A 16,618-nucleotide genomic window follows, 5' to 3' on the forward strand; every position below is an offset into this window, starting at 1 on the left:
TTTCTTTTTTATTACTATACATTCTGCATAATTCAATCACTGTTGCAAGTCAGGGTGTTAAAAGAACTCACAAAAACACACACCCATACACCTACACATACAAGCTTCAAACACACCTACACATACAAACGTAAAACCCCTGCATGTGCACACATATTACACACCAGAGTGCACACGCGCTTTTAACGCTTTATTCTACCAATTAGAATAAGAAACTATGCTAAATTTCCTAACTAACGAAAATGTAATTGTGCTTGCTGTCCCCGCGATGTCCCGCCCCCTTGCAACGCCCCTGCCCTCGACCCCGCCCTTCGATCCAGCCCCAAGTTTGTAGATGGTTGCTATTATGCTAGGGTGGACAAAGTATATGGGCGGGCCTATGTGAGTAGAAGCGGGAGGAGCGAAGGAATCCGGGGGCGAAATAATTTTGTTTGTTGACGCTACAGTTCAAAAGTTATGGACCAAAAAGTAAAGAAAAAAAAAGCCACCACCTTGTCAATAGGTGTAATTTTCTAGATCACAGCAATGAGTAAAAGTGCGGCGACCCAAGGAAACCTGGGAACAAAATATTTTGATTGTAGAAGCTACGGTTCTAAAGTTATGGACCAAAACGTAAAGATGGCTGTTATAGTGCCACAGTCAGGTTAATCGGTATATTTTTTTTATTCCAGAGTAGAAGAGTACTCTATGAACCTACCAATTTGGGAACAGTTGCTCTTATGGTTTGTGACTTTCAAAAAAACGCGAAATTGCTTTTGTGCAGGACAGTCCACACATCATGTGTATTTTGGTTTGGTGAAGATTGGACAAAATTTGAAGGAGGAATTTAAAGAAAATGTTTTGGGACAAAATTCAAAATGGCGGAAAATCTAGTCAGACGGAAATGGGCGTGGCCTATATCAATAGATGCGCAAGGACCCAAGGAATGCAGGGAAAAAATAATTTGGATTGTCCTATGGTTAAAAGGTTATGGACCAAAATGTAAATTATAGCACCACCATCAGGTCAATTGCTGTAATTAGTAAAAGACCCACCTGTGAACCTCCCTGCTAAGTTTGGTTGCTTTGGGTCATATGGTTTCTGAGATACAGCTAATGTAATGCAAGATTTTTTGAAACCCTTATTCAAGTGAATGGGGGGGGGGGGCGGGGAAATCATGCTTAATCGCGAATAGCAGCCAGTTTTGAGCTCTGGCATGTCTACATGTAGGCTATGTGGCTGATATAATACAATGGAATAAGTGTGGCCGATTTGATAGATTGTACTTCGCTTTCAGCAAACAAGGTGTCATTGCAGACGTGAGGTCAATGGGGCAATAAAGGAAGGAAGAGTGGAAATGGAGAAATACCTGCTGTCACATACTAACCTTGCATCAGAGAGGACATTAAAGTGACAGTCAGACCGATACCCATCTCTCTGTCAGATTCTCCACACGCTGATTCCAATCCTCAGGAAGAAATGTAGTTTAAATTTAGTTTAAAGGTCCCATTCCCCCAAAAGCTGTTTTTACTTGTAAATGCATATATACTGCTGTCAGCCCTCCCTGTAATGAGTGGTCACAAGCTTAGAACTGCCACAGTTGGATTTGTCCCTATCCAGCTTCCCCCTGCAGCCTCCTTCAAGCCACGCCCCCTAACGCTCTGTTCCCCAGACGGGGTATCGGGACGTCACGATGGTCCTCAAGCATACTGCGCGGGTCTCTCTCACACAAGCTACCTGCACCATTTTGTCTATAGCCACAAAATTAACACTTCTAGCTGGAGCGACGCCAACTGTACGTGATCCAGCAACTGCGGAGGTGCATTCGGTAAGTCTAGGCATTTTGAGATGTCCTCTTTAGCGTAGCAACCGTTAAGTTAGCGATAGCTCGCAACCTAGCGTGCTGGTCCACAGACGCTAATCTGATTGGCCGCTGGGAGCCTGGGGCGGGCTCTCCCTCAGCGGCCAATGGGAACTGTTAGTTCTGAATATATTATAGAAACAGACCATTCTTGGGAAGCGACGAGATGAGGAAGTGAGAACTCCGTCACAACAAACGGGGTTGCTATATTTTCGACAAATTAATCCAGAATCATGTTTTATGGACCAGAGACACACGTTTTTAAGAGGTTACAGCTGCACGAATTGGGACCTTTAAATTCAAGATATCCAGCATTCGAAAAGGAAACGTGACATCTCCTCTAAAAATAAAAATAAAAGTTATTACTTTTTAGTTATTACATTAGTTATCAAGAGGAGATCACATACAGTAGGCCTATAGTATACCGTACCGTTTTGGCAAGTTTTACTGTTTCTACCATTTTCCCAGAGAGAAACAAATAAATGCCTTCAGACAGACCTTATTTGATATAGTATTATGCATGTATGTGCAGTGTATTCTGAAGTATGTCAAACAGCAATATCAGTCTCAGACTTTGAAAACTCCCGGCTGTAGCCTATCAATAGTAGCACAGTAATTGTACTGTATCAATTACAATCATTTATAAACAATTATCCAACTGAGACTATGGCTTCTTTTCTATTGAAGAAGACATTTTAGGACATAGCACATTTCAGAATAACAGTAAAAACGTCTAAACTATGAAAGAATAACACAAATTGAAGTTTTGACCAAAAAGGTTTGTGATAAATCAAAAGGTGTGGGACAAATGAAAAGGTGTGGGACAAATCAAAACAATCTTTAGATTATTTATATACAGTAGCAGCCACCCTTTGCCTTGATGGAAAGGAAAAGGCTTTGGAAAGAAAGTCCACTTCACTGTTTATATTTCTCTAAGAAACACAAAATGGTTTTAAGAAAATGAAAAACAAATAACATTTTGTCAGGTTGGTCCATGCAGACTTTTAAGGAAATGTGAGATATGAGATTTTCTGTCCACTTTTTTTTCATCTTAAGATCACACAAGATCACACATACAGTATAATGTATAGGTGTCGATTTAACTCCAAAAACGTACACACAACAAGCAAAAAGGTGTGTGTGTGTGTGTGTGTGTGTGTGTGGGGGGGGTTATAATGACATGATGATGATAGAAGGACACAGGAATGTTCGCTATGAGAAATATTAGTGATCCTCTTCCCAACAAACCATCTTGACTCAATCTCTGGGGAATCTAAATCAAACAAGTCATTCAAAGATGAAAGCATAGCAGCGCCCCTACTTTGTGATCATTCATAGAAAAGCAACAACTGTTCTTGGAAATTAAAAGTTTATCAGTCTAGTCATTACCTGTCAGATGAATCACACCAGCTAACCCAAAGCAGACTTCTGTGTGTGTGCTGTATGAGTGTGTGTGTGTGTGTGTGTGTGTGTGTGTGTGTGTGTGTGTGTGTGTTTGTGTGTGTGTGTGTGTGTGTGTATGAAATGCGTGCATGCATGCATTTCATGTGTGAGTCTGTGAGGCAATGATGCCATGAAAAGTGATTGAGAAAGTCGGCAGTCGTCTGACAGCAAAAGTTGCACAAAGTGTGAAGAAATTCTGTCCTTTTAAAGAAGTTGAGAAGAGAAGTTGAGAACCGCATGACAACATAACTCAATGCAGAACGATCTGAACTTCATGGCGCAACGCTCCACGTTACACAATGATTTGAAATGTTCAGGAACATTTTCATTTCACTCAGATCTCCAGTAGGGGGCAGTGTCGGGTCTGCATTGCTCTCTGCATTGGAGCTACTCAGCAACAGAGATTTTCACATTAGGGATACAGTAGGCCGATATTGTATTTCAGGCAAATATTGGCTTCTTGTTTTTTTTATTAAGAGATGTTCAACTTGGTTGTGGCAGAGATCTTCTATTACTATCTAGATGGGTCACGGCAGGCTCTGCCAATTCTAACAAATGGTAGCAGCAAGTCTCCCAAATGGTCACGTGGTCACCTGACCTCTCCCCTGAAGTGTTGTGAGAGGACTGTGCCTGGTGACGCAGGGTTAATGCTGACCTAGCAAGCTAACTTGAAATAGAGATTGTGAGTTTCCAAAACTCCACACAAACCACACATAATGGTCTCTATCGTTGCAACAGCCTAAAAACAGCGCTTAGCGCCAGGCGCAGCGCAGATTAGTGGGTGTGGACCAGCGCACTCGATATTTTGGTGTCGGCGCTACATGCGGCCTTAAAGGAGAATTTCGTTTTTTTTTAACCTGGAGCCCTCTCCTCACATTAATTATTATCTGAAGACTCACCCAGTGTCCTCCGCAGCGATTTGGACCGTCGTAGGCGTTGTTGTGATCGAAATAGTACTCCAAGCCAGTCCTTGAATGCGCTCCGTCGGGGCCACATGGCAGCGTGCTCTTCTTCCATGTAAATAGACAGTTTTCTTCCCGTTTTCGACCCATATCTCGCCCGGGCTATTTCCAGCTGTTTACAGGCATCCCATTTCCTCCTTTCGGGTCAGTGGCACCAACTCTCGTCAAGCCAGTCCACAGGGCAGCGGCAGGAAAGTCTCGCGGGACTTGACGAGAGTTGTCAACTACGGGAGTGAGAGAGAGAGAGAGAGAGGGGGAGAGAGTGTGAGATCGGCAGAGGAGAGCTGTGCGTAAATACGCACAGTAATATCCGCGGCGCACTGAATAAGGCCTGGTTTTGAAAAGCGCTAAAGCGCTAAATTAACACCAGGGGGGGAGATATCGTTAAGCCGGTATTTAAGGCGGAAACGCCCATTCTGGCCTATTGTGGCACTGCGCCACGCCTCTTCTGCGTAAAGCGCATTTCGGGGGTGTCCACCCGCTATGCCGACCACCCGCAATGCCGACCTTAGGTTTAGGCGTGGGGGGTGGGAGAGGTTAGGTTTTGGGTTAGGGTCTCGGGGAGGTTAGGTTTAGGCGTGGGGGGTGGGAGAGGTTAGGTTTTGGGTTAGGGTCTGGGGGAGGTTAGGTTTAGGCGTGGGGGGTGGGAGAGGTTAGGTTTTGGGTTAGGGTCTGGGGGAGGTTAGGTTTAGGCATGGGGGGAGGTTAGGTTTGGCGTGGGGGCTGGGAGAGGTTAGCTGTACCGACACGCTGCACGCCGCCTCGCTCAGCTGGTTCTGCTTGTGGGCTATCGGCATTGCGACCTGTCGGCACTGCGGCCTGTCGGCACATAGACGCGGCACCATTTCGGGGCCTAAAACCATGTTGCTATCTTCCCGAGGCAGGCGCAAGGCGTGTTTTTTTGCGTTTAACGCCAGTTTTAGCGCCTAAGGCCAGTGGGAAGATAGGGGGCAACTACACAAAGCTGCCCGTTGTTAGCTCAATACAGTTGAAACTAAGATATTCCATTACAAAACAAATTTATTCTAGCCACAGATTTAGCTAATACATTAACGAACTTCAGCTTTAGCTTTAGCTAATCGCTCCCTGCTAACATGAGTTCCTGTTGCCAAGTCTCACGAGAGTGTGTTGCTGAGATAGAAACAGGTCTTCAACAAGTTTATTTTTCTCCTGATCTGTCTGTCTGAAAAATGCCATTTTAGTGTCAGAATATTCTGAAGATAATGTGGCTTCGGAGAACGGGCCGAATATTTACTTTAATGAATATGGGGGCGAAGGGATCTGTCATAATCTGAGATCATGTTGACTTTTCCCATTGACTCCGATAGACTCAGACCTCAGTCAGTGGAAAGCCATGGGCAAAACACGCGTGCCAAAATGACAGGAAGTGAGTTGAAGTTGGGCCGTCTTGCTTGAAATCCCATCGTCTTTGGCTGTGTATCTCAGATCTCCATGATAAAATCAGTGATTCTGGGATCTGTTGCTCTGGTAGAGATGATTGGAGTATAGAGCTCAACAGTCACGTGACACCTTTGTTCCCGGAAGAGTATTTCCCTGTTCATATTGTGCAATGAGATTTTGATTATGTCGTAACCACCATAGACTTACCACAGCTAGTGAAACGATATCCTGTAGAAGCCACAAATCTGTATGATTCTTGTTTATTTTTAAAGACCCCATAAAGTAATGTTTCAAGATGTATATAAAATACTCTGAATAGTTTGTGTCATGGTTTTTCCCACAAAAAATGGTTATATTGTTAAAATCCCTCAAATACTTCCCCTCCTTCTCCCTCATTTAAAAGTCCAAAGCAACCAATCAGGATTATCTAGCACCTAACCAGCCAATCATGGCAAACTCATGACAAAGTGACGGCAAGGGTGTGCGACCGAACTGCAGTAGGCTACTGTATATGATGTGTTGGGAGTGAGGATATGTTGAGGCTTTAAGCTGCTGAACACTGGACAGGAATTGGCTCAAGCTTTCATGATGTCACGAATCAAACTTTCCGCTTTCAGCAGACGATTGTGGAAACAGCGCCTTCTAGTGCCAAACTCTGCACAGACATCATTCTGCACAGTGAAGCTCAGACATCCAACTGAACAAGAAAAACATATTTTTGACTTCAGGGGGTCTTTAAAAGCAACTTTGACCAACTTTCAGAAGTGCAAAGTATACAGACGGGTTGGCGGGACATTTGCAAACTGCAGGAGCCAACACATCTGTCTTGAGAGACGAGGCCTGTAGATACACAAACCACCACTTAGATTATTTCTCATCATAAGCATGGTCTTGTCCATCTAGGGTCATCAGCCCCATTTATCCTCTGCTGGCCACCCCTCCACTTGTGTGTGTGTGTGTGTGTGTGCGTGTGTGTGTGTGTGTGTGTGTGTGTGTGCGTGTGTGTGTGTGTGTGTGTGTGTGTGTGTGCGTGCGTGTGCGTGTGCGTGTGCGTGTCCGTGTCCGTGTGCGTGTGTGTGCGTGTGTGCGTGCGTGTGTGCGTGTGTGTGTGTCTGTGTGTGTGTGTGTGTGTGTGTGTGTGTGTGCATGAGTGCGCGCGCGCGCGTGTGTGCGTGCGTGCGTGCGTGCGTGTGTGTGTGTGTGTGTGTGTGTGTGTGTGTGTGTGTGGGTGTAAACAAATAACGAGTGAGTGTGGCTGTGTGAGGAAAACAGAAACCGGGAAAAAGAGCGAGAGACCCAGACATGTGGTGAAAGAGAGAGAGAAAGAGGAAGTGTGTGTGTGTGTGTGTGTGTGTGTGTGTGTGTGTGTGTGTGTGTGTGTGTGTGTGTGTGTGTGTGTGTGTGTGTGTGTGCGTGTGTGTGTGCGTGTGTGTGTGAGCGAGGGGGTGGTGGACAGAGCAGAGAGAGGGAGAGATCATTTTACTGCATGTCACAAAGCAAGACACATTTCAATCAGTTGAGTTTATTAGTGTAATTGTACAGGGACAATGCACATCAATCAACATTGCTGCAAATGTGTTTTAGCTGGGTAGCTCATTTTCAACTGTAGTCCCTGGGCAAGGTGTTGATTGCTGGATAAAAGCACAGTAGAAAATAATAGAAACAAGCAATTAATAATACACAGTAGACAGTAAAAAGCACATTAAAGTATGTGCTCGGCTCGGGGTCCGCGACTACAGATGAAACTGTACTGTAACATTTATTTTCAAAAAGTAAGGCTCATGTTTATGAGAAATGGTCCTGTAACACTTGAATCATGATCATTGAATGTTTGTATGATTCATATTTTTTTAATGGCTATAGAGACAGTCTGCATATGTGGGAACGCCCACAAAATGTTAAACCGTTGGCGCGCGAGTGGGGTAAAACCGCCCATATATCTCATTGGGCTGACTCACCAAAGGACGGTGCTGCGGCTCTAAACTACAGGTTTGGGGATAGACCCTATACTACGAAGCTATCTTAAAGGCACTATGTGTGATTTTTTTGTCCACTAGATGTCGCCATTTCAAACCATAACAAAACTTGTTTACCCAAACAATCTCGATCCCACCCACCAGCGCAGAGCACTTCCTGGTTCCCCCGCCTCCCTCCCTCCCTCCCAAACAACGGAGATATAAACAACTATTTTGTGCATAGCCTACCTACTGCAGACGTAAGTACATAAAACAAGCACGAATGCATCTCGGCTATGTATTTGGCTTGAGTAATGACAAATTTCACATGATAGTCATAAACCTTTAGGATATTGACAATAGTCCGCTTGGTAAGACTTATTTGTATAATCTGCTAACCGATCAAAATCCATGTAACGGTTACATGGATTTTGAAAAGGTTACATTGTAACCTAACCTTTTGCATAGCCTGCCCTATTGCTAAGTACGGTTAGGCAAAACGTTGTCTAAAACCAGGTTGACATAGCTAAATTAGGATGATTTCAATTCAATGTTGGGGACATCGCTAGCTAACCACAGCTGTCTGTCAACAGTGAGTAGCTTAGCCTGTGTTTTTGTTCGTCTGCTAATACCAAGACATGGCCAAAATGTATTCATAGTGCAACGCTAGTATTTTCTCATTGTTAGAGTTGTTCAAACTAATTTCAAACGCTTGAATCACTGCTGTTTTTTATAGGCAGGCAAACCAAGCTGTATGCCTGAAGCCCAGGCTAGCACCAGTGGGACAAAGAGGAGGCAGGGTCGCAGAGAGGAAGGTCGGCTGTAGGACGATAGCAGATCTTGTCGACATCCTGAAGAACCGCATAGCTGATGGAACTGGTCACGTCATTCTGGTGTAGCCCATATTTTAGTTTTGCAAATAAAGTATTTTTTCTGATAAACGAAGTTGTGAAATCAATGTACTGAGAAACATCACATACACTGTCTATTATATAAAGTAGGCTATATATACACAGAAACACAAATACTGGTAGGCTACTGTAGCTACACACACTCAGCTTTAGGGAAATCTAATGTTACAATGGAGAATAGTGGCCAAGAGACATGGATGAAGTCATATCAACTTTATTGGTGTACAGAAGATTGCAGACAGCAAACATCTAAACATCAAAGATGATAGAACATGTATTATACAGGTTTGCTATAAAAGCACAATTTCTCCATCTCAAATATCATAATGGTGGGTCCACTTGTTTTCTATCTTGTCATCTTCTGGATGACTGGATGACTGGCACCTTGAAAATCAGACAAATGGAAACGTGTTTAGTATTAATTTGAATCATCTATTTTGTAGCTGGTAGATATCAAGGCAGGGTTCCTCCACATTGTCATGAATTAGATACTTTTACCAAACCTTGATTTGTTTGGATGGTGTTACAGCTATTTTCTAATGTAACGTTGCTTAGACAGAATAGAAAAACAAACTGCTAACATTAGCGAAGCTAGCTTTTCTCCATGGCCTTTCTAAGTGTTTACACATTACTATATCGTTCTGCGTCATAGTGACAGCAACTGGACGTAATTATAACAGAAAATGCATGCGAAATTTGTAATGGGAAGTAACGTTATGTCAGGCATGTCAACAGAATGTCTGTGTATAAGTTATACACGAACGACAAGCTAATCAAATCCTGCAGCAGGCTACACTAGCAGTGTAAAGTCATTTGAATAGCCGTGAAAAGCAACAGTTAGCCAAGTGATTACAACATTCCCAGAACAAATTCACAATATCGATAACAACTTGTACATTTCTCTATCATGCGTAACGTTACTGAAATGGGACATGCAAACGCTATAACCATTGACCTATATATAACGTTACTTACCGTGTGTGTACAGGAGAACACGCCAGCTCCGAGTCACTTTGCAGGCCAGATATAGCTGCTCGTAGGGCTCTCCATCTAGTGAAAGCCAGACCGGCAAGGTTGACTCTGGTCTGAGATATTTCTTTTCGGCGGCGATTTGGCTAAAGTATGAAACCGCAGACATACGCTGGATCAGGGAATGGAATGTCAGGAATGCCCGCATAAGGGATCCGCCATCTTTGTCTACAAAATTCTGTTTTGGGCTGTGGGCTGGGAGGGGCTCACTAGGTCGGCCTCTCGGGGGAGGTGTTTCTATGTAAACAGGTTCGGGATGTAGCTCTACTCTCCAAGAGGGCCATCACAACACAGGGAGGGGGCGTGGCTTAGTTGTAAACACAGAAATGAACCACTGTAAGTCATCATCATATACAAGTTAATGGTTTGGTGATATTTAATAGTGCAGAATCTTACACATAGTGCCTTTAACAGACCCGCAATCTGTCACTTTGATCTGGTTTGACTGAACAGGATCAAAGCTATCTAGTTTAACGATACTACGAGGCTGGTTTTCTACTCGATAACTGAAGCTGGGTTTATCTGGGATCTGCCTGTGCACGCGCACGTTTTTCGCTCGTGCACAGGCGCGCGTCCACGCGAAAGAGGTGCGCTAGCCAATCACATTATGAACAGCTGAGTTGATCCACGCCCACACCCATTTCCTCGTTCAATGAAAGCGCAGTGGGATCAGAGTTTTAGCGGATATTTAATGTAGCCTATGTCAGAATGAAAATCTGCGTTGGATATAGTCTGCTGGAGGACTGCTAAAGCTGCCGCTTGTATTCACATCAGTCATTTGATTTACTTTGATCAGCGATTTATGTCTCCTACAGCAGCTTTGTGCGAGTGTAAATGTAAATGTGTAATCTCAGTCTATAAATTTCCACAATCTGTAAGCCTATTTAGACCATAGATTTAGAAACGCATGCTCAATGAATAATGATCTCTATCACTCATTATGTGTGTGGTTGCACTGATCGAATAATTCATATATAAAATAATGATAGCCTAATATAAAAGAGAAAACTGCTGAACTGAATTGAGACGATGCGGGCATAGTTTTCATTGATAAAAACTAGCCTATTTTTGCTCATATATTGGCATACAGCCTACAGGACACAGTTCCAGCTGAAACATGCAAGAGTAGCCTGCATATTTAGTATTGGGGCTATCCCATATTTATCCCATATCTATATTATATGTATAGGCTTTTCTGGCATGTAGGAGAATATCACCCTCACTCCATTTGAGGCTTCGTTTATGATATGCGCTGCGGTGATTAATAGTGATCATATTTCTCCACGCATCGTTGAGCTGTTAAGACATGAAGTGGTAAGTAGGCTTAATTTAATTATGTAGCCTACAGAGCCACAAATGTTTTTCTTGTTCTATTCTCAGCTGACTGCAATCTATTTTTCACATGGCGATCTTATATGAATGGTGAGTGACTCCAGAGAGCCGATTATATGGGTCTGTCATGGATTTTGATCTTATCCTCTGAAGCTAACCTGAGGCCTGTACTACAAAGCAAGATTAGTGGTTTAGCGAGGTAACTTCAGGTTTAACCCTGGTTTAGCCATACTACGAAGCAAGTTAACTTCTTACCGACATATATTTCCATAGCAACTTATGCTTCACACTTAACCTGGTCCGCAGCAGGTTAAGTTGCAAGGATAAGAGTAGACCTTAAATACACCGCCCATGCACGAACCAATCGAATCAGCAGTTTTGAAAAATGGCCAACCCCTTTCTGGACGAGGAAGGAGCACGAATTGTAATGTTTAATCAAGGACTAAAGCCTTGCACTTGTTGCAGGCTACATTTTAATTAAGCCCTACTTACCACTTTGGAATATGTTTTTATATATTCATTTTTGTGCTCTCAAGTAGCCTAGATACGTTGTTTGACCCCGCTGATCGATTGCAGCTGAATAGTGAGTGGAGAAATATCACTAAACCGGCATAAAAAGGTTACATAAACGTCTCCAAAGTGCACAGTGCCGTGTGCGCAACGGAGCTGAGACTGACGTTGGGTTGGAATTGAAATGGTCATAGCCTACATGCTAGAATAGCCTACTACATCTAAGCAATTTAATATGGGATCACCTGCACACAGGCGATCCCATATTAAGATGATTCATATCTAGGCTACTCCTGCATTTTGCAGCTGCAACTGTGTTGCTTTTGGCCTGTATGATGCTACTTGAGAGCACAAAAATGAATATATAAAAACATATTCCAAAGTGGTAAGTAGGGCTTAATTAAAATAGCCAACAAGTGCAAGGCTTTATCCTTGATTAATTCAACATTACAATTCGTGCTCCTTCCTCGATGGGAAACTCGTCCAGAAAGGGGTTGGCCATTTTTCCAAACTGCTTCGATTGGTTCGTGGGCGGTGTATTTAAGGTCTAATCTTATCCTTGCAACTTAACCTGCTGCGGACCAGGTTAAGTGTGAAGTTGCTATGGAAATATATGTCGGTAAGAAGTTAACTTGCTTTGTAGTACGGCTAAACCAGGTTTAAACCCAAACTTATCAGGATCAACCTAAATCTTGCTTTGTAGTACAGGCCTCTGGTATAGACGTCTGTTCAGATGTGCGTTTACTGCGGGGGTTAGTCTGGACACCTTTCACCCCGCTTTTTGTCATGGGCGGAACCAGAATGAACACCGGAAGGAAGTGCGCCAAAAAACATCTTTGTTGCTTTTATTTTATTTTATTTTATTTTATTTTATATTATTAATTTATTAATTTTGTTGTTTACTGTTTATACTACAGTATTGTTGTGATTGTCTATGTCACCTCTTGGTTTGGCAACTTGTTTGATCCATAACATCATGCAAATAAAGCCAATTAAATTGAAAATTGAAATTGAGAGAGAGAGAGGGTGGGGGTGGGGGCCTTGAGATGGAGAGAAAGTTATACTGTATCTAGTCTTGTGTTTTACATGTTTTCACACCAAATAATTTCTCATCTCGATAGGGTTTGAATGTATCAAGTTGTTGTTATTTTGTTGATTTTGTGTAAACTGCTCTGAAAACATAGTTTCTGATTAACAGTATGTGGCAATATAGTTGGAATTGAGATGGAGAAACGGGGAGAGAGAGAAAGGCCTATAAAGAGTGACTGACATTAAACGTAGACGGACCGGGACAAAGCACAGACTCAGTGAGCGCAGCCGGGTCGTCCAGACAGGCCGCTATAAACAAGCATGGCTCCCCAAAGACAAGCGCTTCTGCCAGCTGAGCAAAGACGAGAGGAAGTGGAGACGGCACAAAAAACTCCAACCTAATACTTCCCTAAATTGAAATCCAAACATCCTGAATTTGACCACATCACCGACACAGACAAAATACCAAGAGAGAGCTGCAGTCTAGCAGCAGAGTATGTCGGTAGCACTTAACAATACAGCTCAGTAACAACATGGTAAGAGAGCATAATAGTGTGATAATAATTAAGTAATATCATGTAATTACCAAAGTAATAACCAGGTAAAACCTGTGGTAGTTTCTGTGTAGTAATCATGAATGCTAAACTCCCTGTTTCTACTTAAAAGCATGTCAATAGATCTATTATAGATGGGTCCTTCAATACCTGGGCCAAGAACGGACTAGCCAAATTAAAAGATTTATATATTAATGATAATTTCGCATCATTCGAACAGTTGAGTTTAAAATTCAAAATCCCCAATTTTCAGTTCTATAAATATTTACAGCTTCGTAGTTTTGTATCTTCATGTTCGGTTCATTACCCATCATTACCGCCCAGCTCTCTCCTTGAATCTGTTTTGGAGCTTAGCTCTTACCCCAAAGGGAGTATTGGAAGGATCTATACCTCACTCAACTCTCACAATCTAGAACCCTTGATACATTTAAAAAATCAATGGGAGGAAGAATTAGATACAGATCTTTCTGAGGATGTATGGGAGTCCATATTAGAAAAAATATTCTCCTCTTCAATTTGTTTAAAACATAAAGTCATACAATTCAAGATTGTACATAGACTGCATTGGTCCAGGGGGAGATTGGCCAAATTTACACCAGACATGGATCCTAATTGTGATCGCTGTCAAACAACCCCAGCCACTTTATCACATATGTTTTGGCTTTGCCCAAAATTAGTAGACTTTTGGCATTCCATATTTTAATTCTTTTCTGATATACTGGAAATATCCATTGAACCTCTTGCCATAATTGCAATCTTTGGTGTGGTACCGCATGATCTCTCCCTCAACCAATGCAGCAAAAAGATGATAGCGTTTGGATACACTTCTGGCCAGAAGACTTGTACTCCTTAAATGGAAAGACAAGTTTCCTCCAACTTTCAATCACTGGGTCAGAGATCTTATGTATCATCTAACCCTAGAAAAAATCCGATACGCTACAAGGGGTTGTGCCCTCGACTTTTATACCATCTGGCAGCCAGTCCTGGACCAGGTAGAGAAAATGGACGCTAAAAGCATTTCAAATATATAGATTTACCCCCCCCCCCTTTCTCATATTTATTTTCATTAATCTGTTTTTGTTGTTGTTGTTGTGTGTTTTTTCTTTTCTTTCTTTTTCTTTTGTGTGTATTTGTGTATTGATATACTGTGATGTATGACATGATGTACAGTAGGCCTATGTGGTGTAATAGGCCAGGGGTTCTTGTGGGATGGGTTTTTGTTTAAAAGTGTCAAGTGTATTTAAATCTGTATTTTGTATTTTGTATAATATACAGAAAACAAATAAAAAAACTTTGAACAAAAAGCATGTCAATAGTAGATTAAACCAAACATCTTGGGATGGAGGGAATACCTGGACAAGCCCCCAGAGTCTTGTCTTGTCTGCCTTGTCCACAGAGCTAGCTGTCTTGTGGGTTGCGGTTAGCATGTGCGAGCTAGCTGTCTTGCGGGTTGCAGTTAGCATGTGTTGGAGGGTGGAATCCCGCCTCCACCCCTTAACATGGGTTGCTGCCAGTAACAATCTGGACTGTAAGGTAACTTCACACAAGTGTCTAGTTGTGACACTGGACCTTGACGTAAACCGGACTACATTCTATTGGTCAACATTAATACAAACTGCTGCTACTACACATCTCAATAATCCAAATCAGTTATCACTTATGAGTGTATGTGTATATGTATGCGTGCGTGCGTCCTTGTGTGTGATCCGTTTCTCTATAAATCATGAACGACACCTTTAACCCATTTACTGTAAATGCGTGTAAATCCGCTGACTATACTGACTCATATGATCCAGATGCTAACTTTTTCCACAAAGTTAACAATGACTCTAGTCCGTGCAACTATTATAATTAAAGTGAGTTCCATACATTGATTGACAATTTAACAAAGAAGTCTGACATTTTTTCTACACTCCATTTAAATATACGCAGCCTCCCTAAAAATAATGATCAATTTACTCATTATTTGTCGGCCCTGAATCATGAATTTTCTATCATTGCCTTAACTGAAACATGGCTCACTGATGAAATTGCAGAGCTCTATAGCTTACCTCATTACACTTCTGCCTTTTCAAATAGAAAGGGGAAGGTTGGAGGAGGTGTTTCAATTCTTGTCCATAATCAATATCAGTTTAAACTAAGAAAGGATCTTGCCTTGATATTGAATGAAGTTGAAGTGGAATCTGTTTTCTTGGAAATAATGCCATGTTCTCATTTTGGTGGCAAGAATGTCATTATTGGTTGTATCTATCGTCCACCTGATACTGATATCACTTGCTTCAATGATACACTCACTGCTTCTTTAGATGTAATTAATAAGGAAGGTAAACTTTGTTTCCTAGTTGGGGATTTCAACATCAATCTTTTCAATAGTGAAAATCATTCTCCTACTGCCGATTTTTTAAATGTATTGTATTCATCTTATTTCTATCCTCTCATTTCCAAACCAACTAGAGTTACTTCTAAAACAGCCACCCTAATTGATAACATCATAACTAATTCATTTGATTATCCTTCGAAATCAGGGTTACTGACATTTCAGATCACTTCCCTATATTCCACCTCTCTTCAGCAAATGCCAGTATACATAGAGGCAAAAATGTTAAAGCAAGTTTCCGTAAGTTTAGTGAAGCTAATATTATACGCTTTAAGGAAATGTTTGAGGATGTTCAATGGGATAATGTCTATACTCAGCAGGATGCTAATCTGGCATATCAACACACATTATCACACATTACCCTGTTGTTACTGAGCTGTCATGTAAACTAGTGCTACCAGTATGTCTTTACCTACCACCTGTGAGGGACAGTGAGTGACAACCCACTGCTCTCACACACACTGTCTCACACACACACACACACACACACACACACACACACACACACACACACACACACACACACACACACACACACACACACACACACACACACACACAAATATTGTTGACATGGTGGATGTTTTTTAACTATAATGTTACAATATGTTTTATAATGTTACAGTATGTTTTATTGTTTGTATGTTAAAACATGTACTGTAGTTTCATGTTGTGCAATGTGCTTTGGCAATACTGCACTTGGTCAGGCCAATAAAGCCTCTTTGAAAATAATTGGAAGGCAGACAAAGAGAGAGCAAGACTATATGTCTGCGTGTGTGTGTGTGTGTGTGTGTGTGTGTGTGTGTGTGTGTGTGTGTGTGTGTGTGTGCGCGTGCGTGCGTGCATGTGTGTCTGAGTGAGAGGACAAATTTTCTACAGAAATTCTACAGAAATAGAAAAGAAAACAGAAACTGTGTGTGTGTGTGTGTGTGTGTGTGTGTGTGTGTGTGTGTGTGTGTGTGTGTGTGTGTGTGTGTGTGTGTGTGTGCGTGCGTGCGTGCATGCGTGCGTGCGTGTGTGTGTGTGTGTGTGTGAGAGAGAGAGAGAGAATGAGAGAGAGACCGGGGGAGACAGAGAGAGAGAGAGAGAAAGAGAGAGAGAGGGGAGAAGGAAGTTCAGAGAACTCTGGTGTCTTCAGTAGTCGCTTTATCTAAACACTGTGAAGTCAGGGTCAGGGTCAACACGTTCACACATACTCAGTTCTAAGTAATAAAACCAGCTTGTATGCGTGCGCACACACACACACCATATGGACGGCAGCTTGTGAGGATGCAC

This window comes from Poromitra crassiceps (genome assembly GCF_964638095.1).
Source record: "Poromitra crassiceps genome assembly, chromosome: 11".
In the NCBI taxonomy this organism is placed as follows: Eukaryota; Metazoa; Chordata; class Actinopteri; order Beryciformes; family Melamphaidae; genus Poromitra; species Poromitra crassiceps.